The 13135-nt window shown below is 47.7% G+C and overlaps 1 pseudogene across 1 annotated transcript in view; it reads right to left on the bottom strand.

Annotated features, from left to right (window-relative positions):
- Nucleotides 1–9905, bottom strand: part of LOC149340053 (anionic trypsin-2-like) — a 34730-nt pseudogene extending 24825 nt beyond the window's left edge. The window contains exons 1-2 of the transcript XR_016283832.1: nt 9625–9905; nt 5907–6087 (exon numbers count right to left, since the gene is read on the bottom strand). The product of XR_016283832.1 is annotated as an anionic trypsin-2-like (transcript). The remainder of the gene's footprint in view (nt 1–5906; nt 6088–9624) is intronic.
- Nucleotides 9906–13135: the final 3230 nt, after the last annotated feature.

A 13135-nucleotide genomic window follows, 5' to 3' on the forward strand; every position in this document is an offset into this window, starting at 1 on the left:
ATAATGGTGATCGTTCAGCGATGGAAAAGCCGAGGTGGTTTGACCATTTTTCTTTCCCAGTAGCAGCTCAGTCGTGGTAGCATTTCGCTGTACCAAAAGATACCTCCTGCGAAAAGCACTCAAGTACTCGCTTGAACACAGGGGAGGATGAGGAGGAATTTTTTAAAGGCCACTGGAGAAGAACGCTTGGTATGGGATGAAACCGCAGACGACAAAACAGCACGCGTCACTCTAACTGCCAAGACTGCACTGATATTCTTACGGGCAGCGTGACCGCCTGCGTAGGAGCCTCAAGGAGCGACGCGCTCACGATGGGTTTCGCTTCTAGGGTGGATTATTAATGCGCAATGATTGGATGGCTCATCGACACGAAAACCTGGCGTCGCCTAAAAAGTGGCGACGTTACAAAACTCGCGATTAACAGCGTTGTGACGTCGTCACAGGTGGGAAAATACGAAAAGTTAACCAGTATGTGTCAGTACTATAGTACTTACAACTGCACCAACTACAACGGAATAGAATGCAATTGGAATGGAATTGAAACAGAATTACTATCGAATTGAATAGAAGCGAAATAGGATTAGAATAAAATTTGGATAAAATTCAAGTAGTATTTCAATGTTCATGCATTACTCGCACATAGGTTCCTTAAGTGCCCCCGGTATTAATATTTTTTAACAGCGGTTTGAAAAAGAGTGGGGCCATGTAGCGAAACAAGGAAATGCGCACAGGCAAAACGTGGGACAAGAGAAGCAGGAGCCGTGGTTTGACGTATTTAGGGGAAGAGTGGAAGCGTGTCACTCATTACCTTGATACTGGGTCTATGGGTGTCGCGTTACCGATTCGATCAGTCCGCTACCACGTGGGTGCTTGTTTTGATAGTATTTTCCTCGTCCCTGTCACATGTTTCTCCCTCTTATTTTTCAGAATCCGTGACCGCAGCGAGCGGCAGCTCACTCTGCTGTGCCTATAGGGCGCTCTTTCAATTGGGAAGGGCCTGCACTGGTCGGTAAAGTTCCCTTTTGTTTGGGTGCAGGCACGGGCAGTGCCGTCGTGCTCTTGAAAGGCCTCCTCTGCTCTTGAAAGGCCTCCTCCACTCTGCCCATAAGCAGCATTTGGCGCAGCGCACTTTCGTCGAAGACCGAGCCAAGTAATTATTTTCTCCCGCGACATACATGCTTGAGAGGGAACACAATTTAAAAACCTGAGGCATACGGGTGTTCTTTTCTTTTTAGTCTGTACAGATTTTCTTCAAAAAGGCTGTGAAAGATACGATCATGCGGTATGCGCAGGCTGATTGTACGTCATCATTGTCATCATCAGCCTTGCTATGCCCCCTTCAGGACAAAGGCCTCTCTCATATCTCTCTAGTTAACCCTATCCTTTGCCACCTGCGGCCGCCCTATCCCCGCAAACTTCTTAATGTCATCCACCCACCTAACTTTCTGCCATCCCCTGCTACGCTTCCCTTCCCTCGGAATCCAGCCTGTTACCCTTACCGAACGTTGGTCGTCTTGTCTTGACATTACATGCCCTGCCCAACCCATTTATTCTTCTTGGTTGCGACAAGTCATCAACCCGTGTTTGTTTCCTGACCCACTCTCATCTTTTCCTGCCCTTTAACTTTACATCTACCATTTTCCACGCCGCGTAGATGCTTTTAAATAGGAAAAAATCTAAGCAGCGCTCACTGGCTGCAGGGCCGACCGATGCCTTTCCCATCTGGTTCGCTGCAGACAAATCGTTAACCTAGAGGGAAGTGCGAACCCGGCCGCGGCGACCGCGTTTCGATGGAGGCGAAGCGCGAAAGGCGCCGTGCGGTGTGCGATGCCAGTGCATGTTAATTAAAGATCCGCAGGTGGTCGAAATTACTCCGCAGCCCTGCATTGCGACACCTCTTTTTTTTTCTTTCACTCCCTCGTTTGGTTTATGATTTGGTTTATGGGGTTTAACGTCCCAAAGCGACTCAGATTATGAGAGGCGCCGTAGTGAAGGGCTCCTGAAATTTCGACCATCTGGGGTTGTTTAACGTGCACTGACATCGCACAGTACATGGGCCTCTAGAACTTCGCCTCCATCAAAATTCGACCGCCGCGGCCGGGATCGAATCCGTGGCGGTCCAAATGCGATGGAGGCGAAATTCTAGAGGCCCGTGTACTGTGCCTGCTTCATCCTTCAGCTCACGGCGTGGTAGAATGAATGAATGAATGAATGAATGAATGAATGAATGAATGAATGAATGAATGAATGAATGAATGAATGAATGAATGAATGAATGAATGAATGAATGAAAATTTATAGGCAGAAGTGGTGGTCGGAGCTGTTGTGGTCGAGGTTTCCACCGAAAGTCGAGACAGTTACTGCGCCATTCCCTCAAAAATCAATTTTCAGCCTAGATGGAGGCGACGCCCCGAGCGCGGAGCCGCGACGCCATAGATGCACTGCTGTGTTTCGGCAAATAGACTGGCGCAGTGTTCGGCGTCACAGCACAGCGGGCGAAAATGCATCTCCTAAGAGGAGCGACACGCGAGAGTGGCAGCCGTTGCTGCCTTCTCGCGTTACCGGGAACGCAGCTGAGGACATATGCAGCATGTGTCTTCATGAATAAGTCAAGCGACCGAGTCGAGAGCGCCTAACGAAGAACGCTAAGAGTCACATATGCGTCTGTCATAATTCAGAGTGTGGGCGCGCTTTTTTCGTGACCGAGAATCCTACGGCATGTAGAGGGGCCATACCACTTCTTGCGCATGTCGCGCGTCTGTTTTGGCATTGGTTCGTTTCGCACGCATAGTTCCACATTCGTTAACTGGAACCAAAATGCCGATACAAAAATTAAAAAAACTGGGTTCGCCTACGATGTTGAATGCCTCCTATTTAGTAGTGCATCAATAAGGTGCCCGAAAAAAAAAAGTTTGAGAAAGAATTAGTTACTAATATAACCTTTTAAGTACCCGTTACCACGGACATAATGTCCGCCATTCCATACAATCCACCTGCTAACACCACATTGTCTTGTCTTTCCTGGTTTTGTAAAAAAAATCCGAAGAGAATAAAAAAAAAAGACCCCTACTATACGCAGCTTCAAGAAGCCCTTGCGCTCAAAGTTAAAAATTGTAGCAAAACGTGACGCATGGTGAATATTGCTTGCTCGCTTGTTTCTTTGTTCACTGTTTGTTTGATTCCTTCTTTGTTTGCTTATTTGTCTGTCTGTTTATTTATTTGTTTGTTTGTTTGTTTGTTTGTTTGTTTGTTTGTTTGTTTGTTTGTTTGTTTGTGTTGTGCATTCGATTGACTGATTCCTTGCTTGCTTGCTTGCTTGCTTACTTGCTTGCTTGCTTATTTGTTTGTCTGACAGATTGTTTGCCAGCTAGTTTTGTTTGCTTGTGCTCCATTGTTTGTTTAAGTGAAGGATTCTTGCGTGCTCGCTTGCTTCCTTGTTTGTTTATTGTGACTGATTTATTGTTTGCTTGCTTGTGCGTTTGTTTACTTGATTCATTGCTTGATTTATTGATTGCTTTGTCCATCGCTAGTTGGCTTGTTTGTTAGTACGTTTGTTTGTTTGTTTGTTTGTTTGTTTGTTTGTTTGTTTGTTTGTTTGTTTGTTTGTTTGTTTGTTTGTTTTACTCAAACTGAAAAGAACTTGTGTTAGCTGGACTACTTCCTTCATGCTCCTATCAGCTCGTGAACTGACGCGCGCTTCACTTGGTCCACGGTGTTTGTTGCTGTGTAGTCTTGGTGACCAGGCATATTTCACGCGATAGAGAAGTACAGGGGTTGCGTGCCTGAGCGCCTTTCTATGCTTCCATTTCAATTATGTCCGTAATCTTTCGTTCTGCTACTGAGCTATGACTTATGACGAGTACTAAAAGGGATAGACGGCGCACAGACGGACGACGAAGAAGGGCCTCCTTGGACATGCTCCGCGAGCCGCAGGCCCCGTTGTACCCCACAGCTCGCGGTGGCAGCCGTGTCTCTGCCCGACGGCCGAACGACAGTCTTTCTAAATTGGGTAAATTTTTGAAGAATGTCTATGCACTAACTTCTTCCAGCCGATTCACCAGGCTGGTTCAGATTCACCGCTCACCGTAACGTGATTAGCCTGTCCCGGCTGCCGTGGATACTGCAGTGCGTCTAACGCGTGTGTTGCACTCCTCTTTGTTTCGTGTTTCTAGCTTGCGCTGCACCAAACGTCTGCTTTGAAATTGCAGCTCCTTATCTAGATACCTGTTCCGCGCTTTTTTTTTTATGTTGCTTTTCAGGCAACTGGTGTAGCCGCCGAAAAAGCGTTTTGTCGTCTTAGCGTGAAATTCTTTTTTCAATGCGCTGGTGACGAGGACTGCATCTCAACACAACTTTTGTTTACACAACTGCGTAAAAGCAGCCACCCCTGTTAGTTTGGCTGGCATGACACGAAAGCTGCGCTCAGCTTGTATCAAGCGATGTCCCGGCTTTTTCACCAGCTTAGAATTTACTTATTAACGCATAGCGACCACTACTCTGAAAGAGGCGCCGGTTAGTGTGATCGCCTGCTCGATAAATGCAAGCCCGGCTGTTATCGCCGCCTAGGACTGGCACTTCTCGCTAATCTATGTGCACCCTACGGTGTGCCAAATGGATGATTTTAAGTCACTTTTTCCAGATGTACATTAGGCGGCTGTCTTCACTAGTTAAAAAGGCCTAATTTTCGCCCGCAACCGAAGCCGACGACTCCTATGGAGACGTTATGCAACGCTCGGCAGTGGGTTCATATCGCGCAGCATCGGCGCTTCCTGGTCACTGCGTATGCGTGCTGCTGTTTAAGCAATCGTCAATTTTAGGCCACTGCTATCATGACTACACTCCAGGACGATTTTCATTTGTTATAACAGTTGGGACTGGTGTCTACAATCACCGAAATCGTATATACGAACTCTGCAGACACGCCACAGAACGAGGCCGGCGTCGATTAGAAATTAAAGCACAGAGCAAGTGGTTTGAACGTTCGCCTCGCAAGCAAGATGTGCAGGGTTCGATCCTGAGCGCCGCCAGGCACACACCGGCAATACAATGGGTACAAGCTTTTCTCTGGCCCGGTGCTCGGCTTCTGCAATGTGAAATGCTTGGAAATGGATCCCTCTAAGCATTTATCATCATTCTTCTCGCCACAGCAGCCTCCCTGGCATGTGTAACACCTTCTACTCCACGCTGTCAGCAACTGAATGTTTTATGCGCCAGACCAGCTGCCCTTGCCTCGTAGGGTTTAGGGTTTCTATTGGGCCGACGATGTCTACACACGGATGACTTGTGCTGTGACAAACGATACCGTGCATGTCTTCCGCCACAGCGCACAACATGGCCCGCACAGAGCCTCTGTGTTTTTAACGAGGCAGGACATTCTCGTTTCAGTTGCACCAATATGGAACACAATGCATTAGAGTGTTAGAATACAAGTAGATTGCAGGGACATTTAAATGCAGCATTAGGCAGCGCAGCGTAACCCAAGCATAGTGCGGCAACCTAATCATATCTCGAGCGGCCACACTGAATTTTCAATGGCGATCTCTATAGGTCGTGAAAGTTGAGAATAACCTGGTAGGGCGCAGCTTCGCAGAAGCACTGATCATACCTAGGGAAGCCATCTTGGATCACCTCGCGCAGCTAATGCGAATTACGAAATTAATGTTCTAGGGAAGCGAACAGAAATTCGAAAATTTCTGCTCAGTGCTCTACAGCTGAAAGGTAGACTTATGCGTCCTAATTCAGCTGTTTCACAGCAAACGTCTTAGAAATGAAGCCATACTCTACTACCCAGCATTTCGCAATAGTGGCAAGTAGAGAACAACAAAAGATGCTTGGAACCTCGCGTTTCTATCCATTGGCTCTGGCTCTCGGTGCGAGCAGCGGAGGAGGATCGAATCAGTGCTCACTGTTCGAAGCAGTGTGCCGCAGTGAGGACCCATTGGTCGCCGATGAGGGCGCCCCCGCAGAGGTGGATGGTTTTCAACCCGCTGCGGTACTTGATGCCCACCTGCCACGGGTAGTCGCCTGGCTTGGACGCCCGGCCGCCCACGATCCGGCCCAAGGGACGAAGCGGACGCACGCCGCAGGCTGAAACCACGAGGGGAACACAGCAATCCGAGCTCAGCCTGATGTGGCCTGATCACGGCCACGCGCGCTCCAGTCCGGCCGTGGCCTGATAAAGGTATCAAACGGCTCTTCGGAAGCGTACGCATGGCCACAGGGATAGCTTATCATGCTGTCCGGGTGAATGTTAGAGGAACAAGAGCAAATTTGAATTATGGAATTTTGACAGTAAAAGGGGCCACATTTTGCCATTTCCCTTTGCCTTTCTCTTGAGTTGCGGTCTTCCTTCACTCTCTATCTCTTGATATTATTTAAAGCAAAATAAACGTTGATGATTGTGAAAGCGTGCAGAAAATCTTCCAGGTAAGAACTTGCTCGATCACATTACTCGAAGCAACTACGGGAAAGGTTAAACTGTTTATTTACTCTAAACATAATTAAAAAAACAGAACGGGATAACAACGAGAGGAAAACTACACGCTGATGACTGCCTCCCGGAAAGAACAGACGAAATCAGCCCTCAGTTCCCCTAAACAGTCACTTTTAATCCCTATGTCCTCGCCCTCTGTAGGGACAACAACCAACTGGGTAAATTCCCACACGCTCGCTCAATCAAAGCTAGGAGAAAGGGCGAAAGAGAAAATGAAAGATATGGAAAAGAAGACTCTTCTCCATCCAATACTACGCAAGTAATTTCACTCTGTACTTGCTTTGCAAACATCCACGCTTTCCCACGCTTCGGCATATTTACAGACTCATAAAAGAAATAGTATATACAGGTTCCCCGAAAACCCGCCCCCGAGGCAGGCCTATTAAGTTGACACCACTCAAAAACGTCAGGGACCCTCGCACGCACAGTCAGCGGCCGAACAGAGCCTGTCCGACAAAGCGCGTCTCCACCGCCCCAGCGCTCAGCTCAGAATGACGTGCGCTAACGAGCGGTCATTGTCACCTCCGAAGCTATCGCAGAAACCGAGCCGTTGACGATACGCCATCCCGGAACATCGCAAAAGACAACATCCGCATCGGGCGCCGTCGAGTCGGGACAAAAGGGCGCAAGGCGGACGACTCGTTGCTTGCCGCGTGCGGCGGCGCTTACGGTGGGGACATTAACAAAGGATGCCCCCTCCCGGATTCATTGAACACTGCGTGCGTCGACTGCTTCTCCATACACCGCCAGGCGCACTGTCCTCAGTAGCGGCTGCGACAGCCCTCTTTGTTGTGCTGTCAAAATTTGGCAGTTCAGCCCCGGAGCCAAAAAACAAACACCGACGCACAAACATGTGGCGCGGTCAGTCCGTAAGCGGGGTGCCCCAACTGACGCGCACGACACCTTTCTTCAATGACGCTTGCGAGCTGACAACTCCGTCATCAAAGCGGCGCCCGACCAATCAGAAAGAAAAGGAAAAAGAAAGCGTACGGGATGCGGCCCCTGCTTTCCTGTTAGGACGAAAGAAAGTATACCGAGGGTTTTCCTTCTTTAAGTTCACATTTTAAAGTTGTCATATTTAGCGTCCTATGCTTCAAAAGTGAACACTTTCAAGGCATCATAAATTGGCGACTGATGTGTGCACAGTCGCTAAAGTAATTTCCCAACGTAGGACTTAACTCGTGACTTTTCACTCGGAGGCGTTTAACTCGAAGAAGCAGCAAAGTTTTGAAAGCACACAATGAGGCCCTGCATAGACGTAAATGTACAGATTTCTCGGGCACATTGAAATGAAACTCTGAGGCGATCCTCGGTGGATCGCTTGAATGCGTCAGCAGCCAAATATTCGCTGTATCCTAGGTTAACACACTAAACTTTGTTATATCCGAGGTGGTACACTCAGTTCGTTATATCTCAGGTCAACATACTAAGTTCGTTACATCCGAGGCAAAGTGTGTTATATTGGAGGAGGCATACTTAATCGAGAAAACTTTGCGCAGATTAACACAAGACGGGGGGAGAAACACGCACACACACACACACGAGCGCGTGTTTCTCCCTCCGTGTTGTGTTATTCTACTGAAAGTTTTCTTCAATATGTCGCTACACCAACTGGCCCAACGTTCTGCTCTACTAGGCATACTTAAGTTCGTTATATTCGAGGTAATACACAAAAGTTCGTTATATCCGAAGTGTCATACTAAGATGCGTTATATATGAGGTCAAGACACGAAAGTTCGTTACATTCAAGGTGGCATACTAAGGTTCTTTATATCCGAGGCAGTATACTAATTTCCTTCGTAGCCCGCTGAGCAGGTTGCCACATATTCGGCGTGGCACGTGAACCGTCCACCACTGGCTACTGACGAAGATTAAAATGGGCAGAAAAAACTAAAAATCGACAGGCGATTTCCTTTTGCACTCACCCCTTTAATGCCAACGCATTAAAACGGGTGTTGCCTGGAGCCTCACAACTTACTGCCACCTTCAGCGGGTCACTTACGGGTGTAAATGAGCCGAAACTAAATAGCACTTTCGGTGCCCCGTGGCCGGAGCTTTGCAATATGACGTCTTTCCGTTCTTTTCTTCCATATAATGGCCTCTGTACAGGCAGTCATTTAAGCGCCGCTTTCTCCAACGAAAGTCGCAAGTCAACACGGGGCGAGACTGTTTTTCAGTGTGACTGAAGAGCGCAGAAAAAAACGCGGAGAAATGCTTATGCGGGCCCGCACAAAAGACTGCGCCGTCGCAGAAAAGTTTACATAAGGTCCCTAGGTCATTCAATGTCGACAGAGAGGTTAATGCCTCAAATTCAAGGAATCCAAAATCATGGAAGAGAAGAAGGAGGAAAAGTGAGCCAGGCATAGTATAGAGGTTCGTGAAATGAAGACTCTGGCTTCGAGGAGTGTAACAATGTGGGCGATCTGTCAGCCCGGAAAATGACATGTACTGAAATAAATTTTCATACTGGGCAAAGAGCTAATGAGGAGGTTTATACGGTATTGTCTCGTGGGCATCACCACAATTGCTGAACAAACAACAATAAAGCAATTTTAAATTTGCTGCAGCAGTTAATTCTGAGCTAGTCCCAATCCCTGTCGCGTGTTTATCTTTTAATTGTGTTTGTACACTGCTTCGCGGTAAGCTAGACAGTTGTGAAAACAATCAAGTTTCAAGTGAGAAGTGTGTGGCGCCCTCTTGCCCCGTCCGTGCCTTTTCGACGCTGCCCAATGGGAAACTTGGCCAAGAGTAAAAAAAAAAAAAAAAGTCGAATGCCCCCCTCGGACAATGCCCCGATCACTACAGGTAGCGCGCGCGGTTCGGCAGTCACATCTCGTATGAGGAAGCTGGAGACACACCTCTGTCGGCCAGGCACAAGCGGCGCAAGCAGCAGGCGAGGAGCAGCGCGCACAGAAGCAGCGGCGCAGGAAGGGCGCTCCGCATGACTGCCCACTCCTCAAAGCGAGTCGCGTAAGCGCGGGGGCCATTCTGCCCACCAGGCCGCTCCTGACACAACCCCTTTGATCCCTTGCGCCGCGAGCCTGACCGGCGACCATCTTCAAAGCCCGCTGCTCGACGGTCGTCGCGACACCCAGCGGCTAAACCACAAAGTCATTTGGCCGCTTTCTTACCTGTGTGAAATCGTGCGCTCGCCAGGTGTGCCCGTCGATAGACAGAGCCGTAAGCCGGTGCAACGCCGCGCGGGAGGCGACTCGGCCGGGCCAGACACGGGTGGCCCGCGCGGAGAAAGCTTCGCAGCTGGAAATCCTCCGCTGTCGGCCGCAGATGTGTCCCAGTCGCCGGCGAGGATAAATCAAAGCCGCCTCCCCTTCGATCGCACCTGTACGCCGTCTGCATGGGGCGCCGACGGAGCTGTTTTGACACCCGTGAGGTCTGCGACGCGGCGGTTCATTTCCCCAAAAGCCACCGCAAATGCATTGTCTTTTTTCCGCAGCTCGGACGCAGTGTATGCCACGAGGTACGACGCTGCCACTTTGAGAAATGTCATTCGCGATTTTTGTGCAGCAGCGCAAACAGTCTTCATGGAGAACAGTTGAAACAAAGGGCTATGAAGAACTCTCCGAAAACACTTCACCGCCATCAGTCGTGTTTGCTGTCATTTCAGTTTTGAAGAATTTTCTGTCACTGGTAAACACTTGAAGAGCAGCACTACCAACGAGCTTTGGGAACCATCTTCCTGGGTGTCCTTATGTAGGACGCATAATTGCATACTACAAGAAAGGCCGACCAATCACAACTAGCGAAGTTAATCACCGCCGAAAGACTCCCAAAAAAAATTATTCGGTGCCTACTCATACTTCTCATGGGCAACGTGCCATTCTGAACAATGTTAAACTCACCACGTCTGTCAAACACGTTTCAAACAAAGCAGGTGCTTCTTCCTTCTCTTGCACGACATTTGACAAATTGTTAAGCGTCTCTTCGTGCATTATTAGCTCTACACGTTCTGCCTCTCGGATTAAAACACTTGCTATGAAATGCGGTAACGCTCTAACGGAAGAACTAGTGGTAGCCTCGGAAACAGAAAGAACTTCACACTTTTGTTTCTGCCTTGAGTACAACAGATGTCCTGCGGTCCAGGAGTAACTCTCAACACACCGCAGAGCAGGTGAAGAATAATCCGACTGGCACGCGACGAGTCCACTTCACGAGTGCAAAAATGCATTTAATTGATAGAAAGCCGCACAACAGCCCGCCCTTAAGGTCAGGGCTACGGTGGAGACCATGGAGAAGGGTAGAAGGGCAAAGGATGCTGGGCAGGCTGCAGTGTGAATATCTTTACATCTTCCGTCGCTGTGTGCAGTACATCTTTCGTCGCTGCTGGCGCGTGTCCTGGCTCGCAGTCTAATCCATCACCTTTTGCACGGCACTGTCACATCATTCGCCGAGCCAATAGCTGATGGTTCTTTTCTCAGAGGTCCCGAATAGCTCAGTAACGGCTGTCGGCAATATAGACGTCTCCTCTGAGATCCCGGAAAGCCAACTACGACGAGTGGCCGAATCGCTGCCTGAATTCAAACAGACTGCATCACCTCTTCGTCGAAGGTGTGTCAGTGCTATGATGAAACGTAACGCCGACTCCCGTTCGATCAGACAGAAACGCTAGCTTCTTTCGACTAAAAAGCAAGAAGCAATTCAGACTCAGATGAAAGCAATACTGGACGATTGCCTTATGCAGGCTTCGAAAACCCCTGGCAGCTTCGCCGGTCATCCTATAGTTAAAAAGAACTATGGCAATTTATGGTTTTTGAAATAAGGGAGCAATTGCACCCTATCAACCATACCAAGCGCAACCATAGAAATTTCTTAGTTGAGGAAAGCTATTTTTCTATTCTGCTGCCCGTCAGTGAGGATCGAAACCTATGTCTTCGGCTCCCCGCCACCCTCTTTCCCTGAGCTCCCACTCAGAGAAAAGTACTCCAGTGCAGATGAAAAGCTTCAAAGATTGGCCATCATTGGCGCATCGACTAGCTCTGCCCTGAACGTCACCAGACCACAGAAGCGCCCGAAAACAAGGCGTATCCAGCTCACGAGCCACCTCAAGTCGGCGAATGACCATCTTCCTGTCCTGTCGGCGGCTCAAAACTCTACTCCGTTTCATACATCAGGTGAAACACTGTGAGAGGTGCGGAAGTAGTCTGCATGACAAAAAGGAAGGCGTGTTTCTCTGCGCTCGTTCACATGTTCATCTGCCTCGCCTTGTGTAATGCCTCCGGGCCTTTGACGAGGACATAAACTAAACAGAATAAAAAAAAAGTGTAAGGAAAGTGTTCGTGCTCAACTTCGTTAAAACCAACCCTAAGTGCCAAGAATTTGGTCTTATAAAAATGGGGTGCGAAGTCTATCTTCAAACCCCGATAACGATGCACAAAACAGTTTTGATTCAGATTTATCCTCAGTCATTTATAACTTTAACCGATATCTCCCTCAGTTTTCAGAGGACTGCAAGCAATCGCGTTGCACTTGTAGTACCACGATTAACTCGGTAATAAAGTCTACTTTCCTTATCACTATTACAGAACAAGTACTCATTACTTTGCTGGGCAACTTCAGTCGGTAAAAATCATCAGAAATTGAAGAAATTCGCATCTATGATCTTTAACGGAATTTTAGAAGCCCGGAGACCGTCTTATAAGAATTCTTAAGCTATATAATTAAAAGAGACAGAATTCCTACTCCGTTAAGAACGGTCGCAGCACGTCCACTCCTTGAAGGTGTTGATGATAGATGTGTATCATCAACACCTTTCCATTACAGTCATATTACAATGCTTATACCTGTACCTGAAAACTCCGGCTTTATTTCTTAGCCTGCAGTATACACAGATATGCAGTTACAACTTTTGTGCAATGTTCTGTTGCCTGGGAGCAGCGTTTCAATCGGTTAGTGAAATGTATGTTGAAAAGTGTTTCTTATGACGTATGTACTCAATGAAATATGAACCTCTTTCAGTTGCTAAGAATGCCAAATTTTCTATCACTTTTTGTTTGGACAGTCGTAGTAAAACATTTCTGGAGCGATATATTTAAAGTCCCCTCTTTGCCTTGCCGATCTTTACTTCATAACGCCGCATTTTTCATTCCTCACACACATGCCAAACTCGGCAAACACACAAGGTCCTATTACACTCCAGAAATACATATTTAATGCCATGCCATCGGAAATTAGTTCCTCTAAATCGCAACGTGATACGCGTGACACTGGTAAAAATCAAAAGCAATTTTACATCGACTAATTATGGGGACATCTAATGTCATTGTAAATTTTTCATTGGAGTTATTATTTGTGATGTGCCTTACACTTTATTGTGCTTTGAATTAATCACTTTTTCTTTCTCTCTAAAGCAGTCTAACTTTGTGGCTGTCTTGTTGACTGTATGGCTTCGCATGACGAGCTGCTCTGATGAAGTAGATGATGTAGACAAACCTGAGTTCTGTTGTCATGATTACATAGATTTGTAAATTTATTGTTATTACTACGTTGCCATTATTTGGTTGCTCCGACCATTTCTTCTAGTCTTCACGATAGACGTCCGCCAACCGCGGTTACTAGATGTTCCACTAAGAAGCACTTCATGTCCGCAGCTCGTCGAGGAAGTAAGCTTCGCTTTCCGGCTCACTG

This window comes from Amblyomma mixtum, chromosome 6 (genome assembly GCF_055824585.1).
Source record: "Amblyomma mixtum isolate Tamu chromosome 6, ASM5582458v1, whole genome shotgun sequence".
NCBI lineage: Eukaryota > Metazoa > Arthropoda > Arachnida > Ixodida > Ixodidae > Amblyomma > Amblyomma mixtum.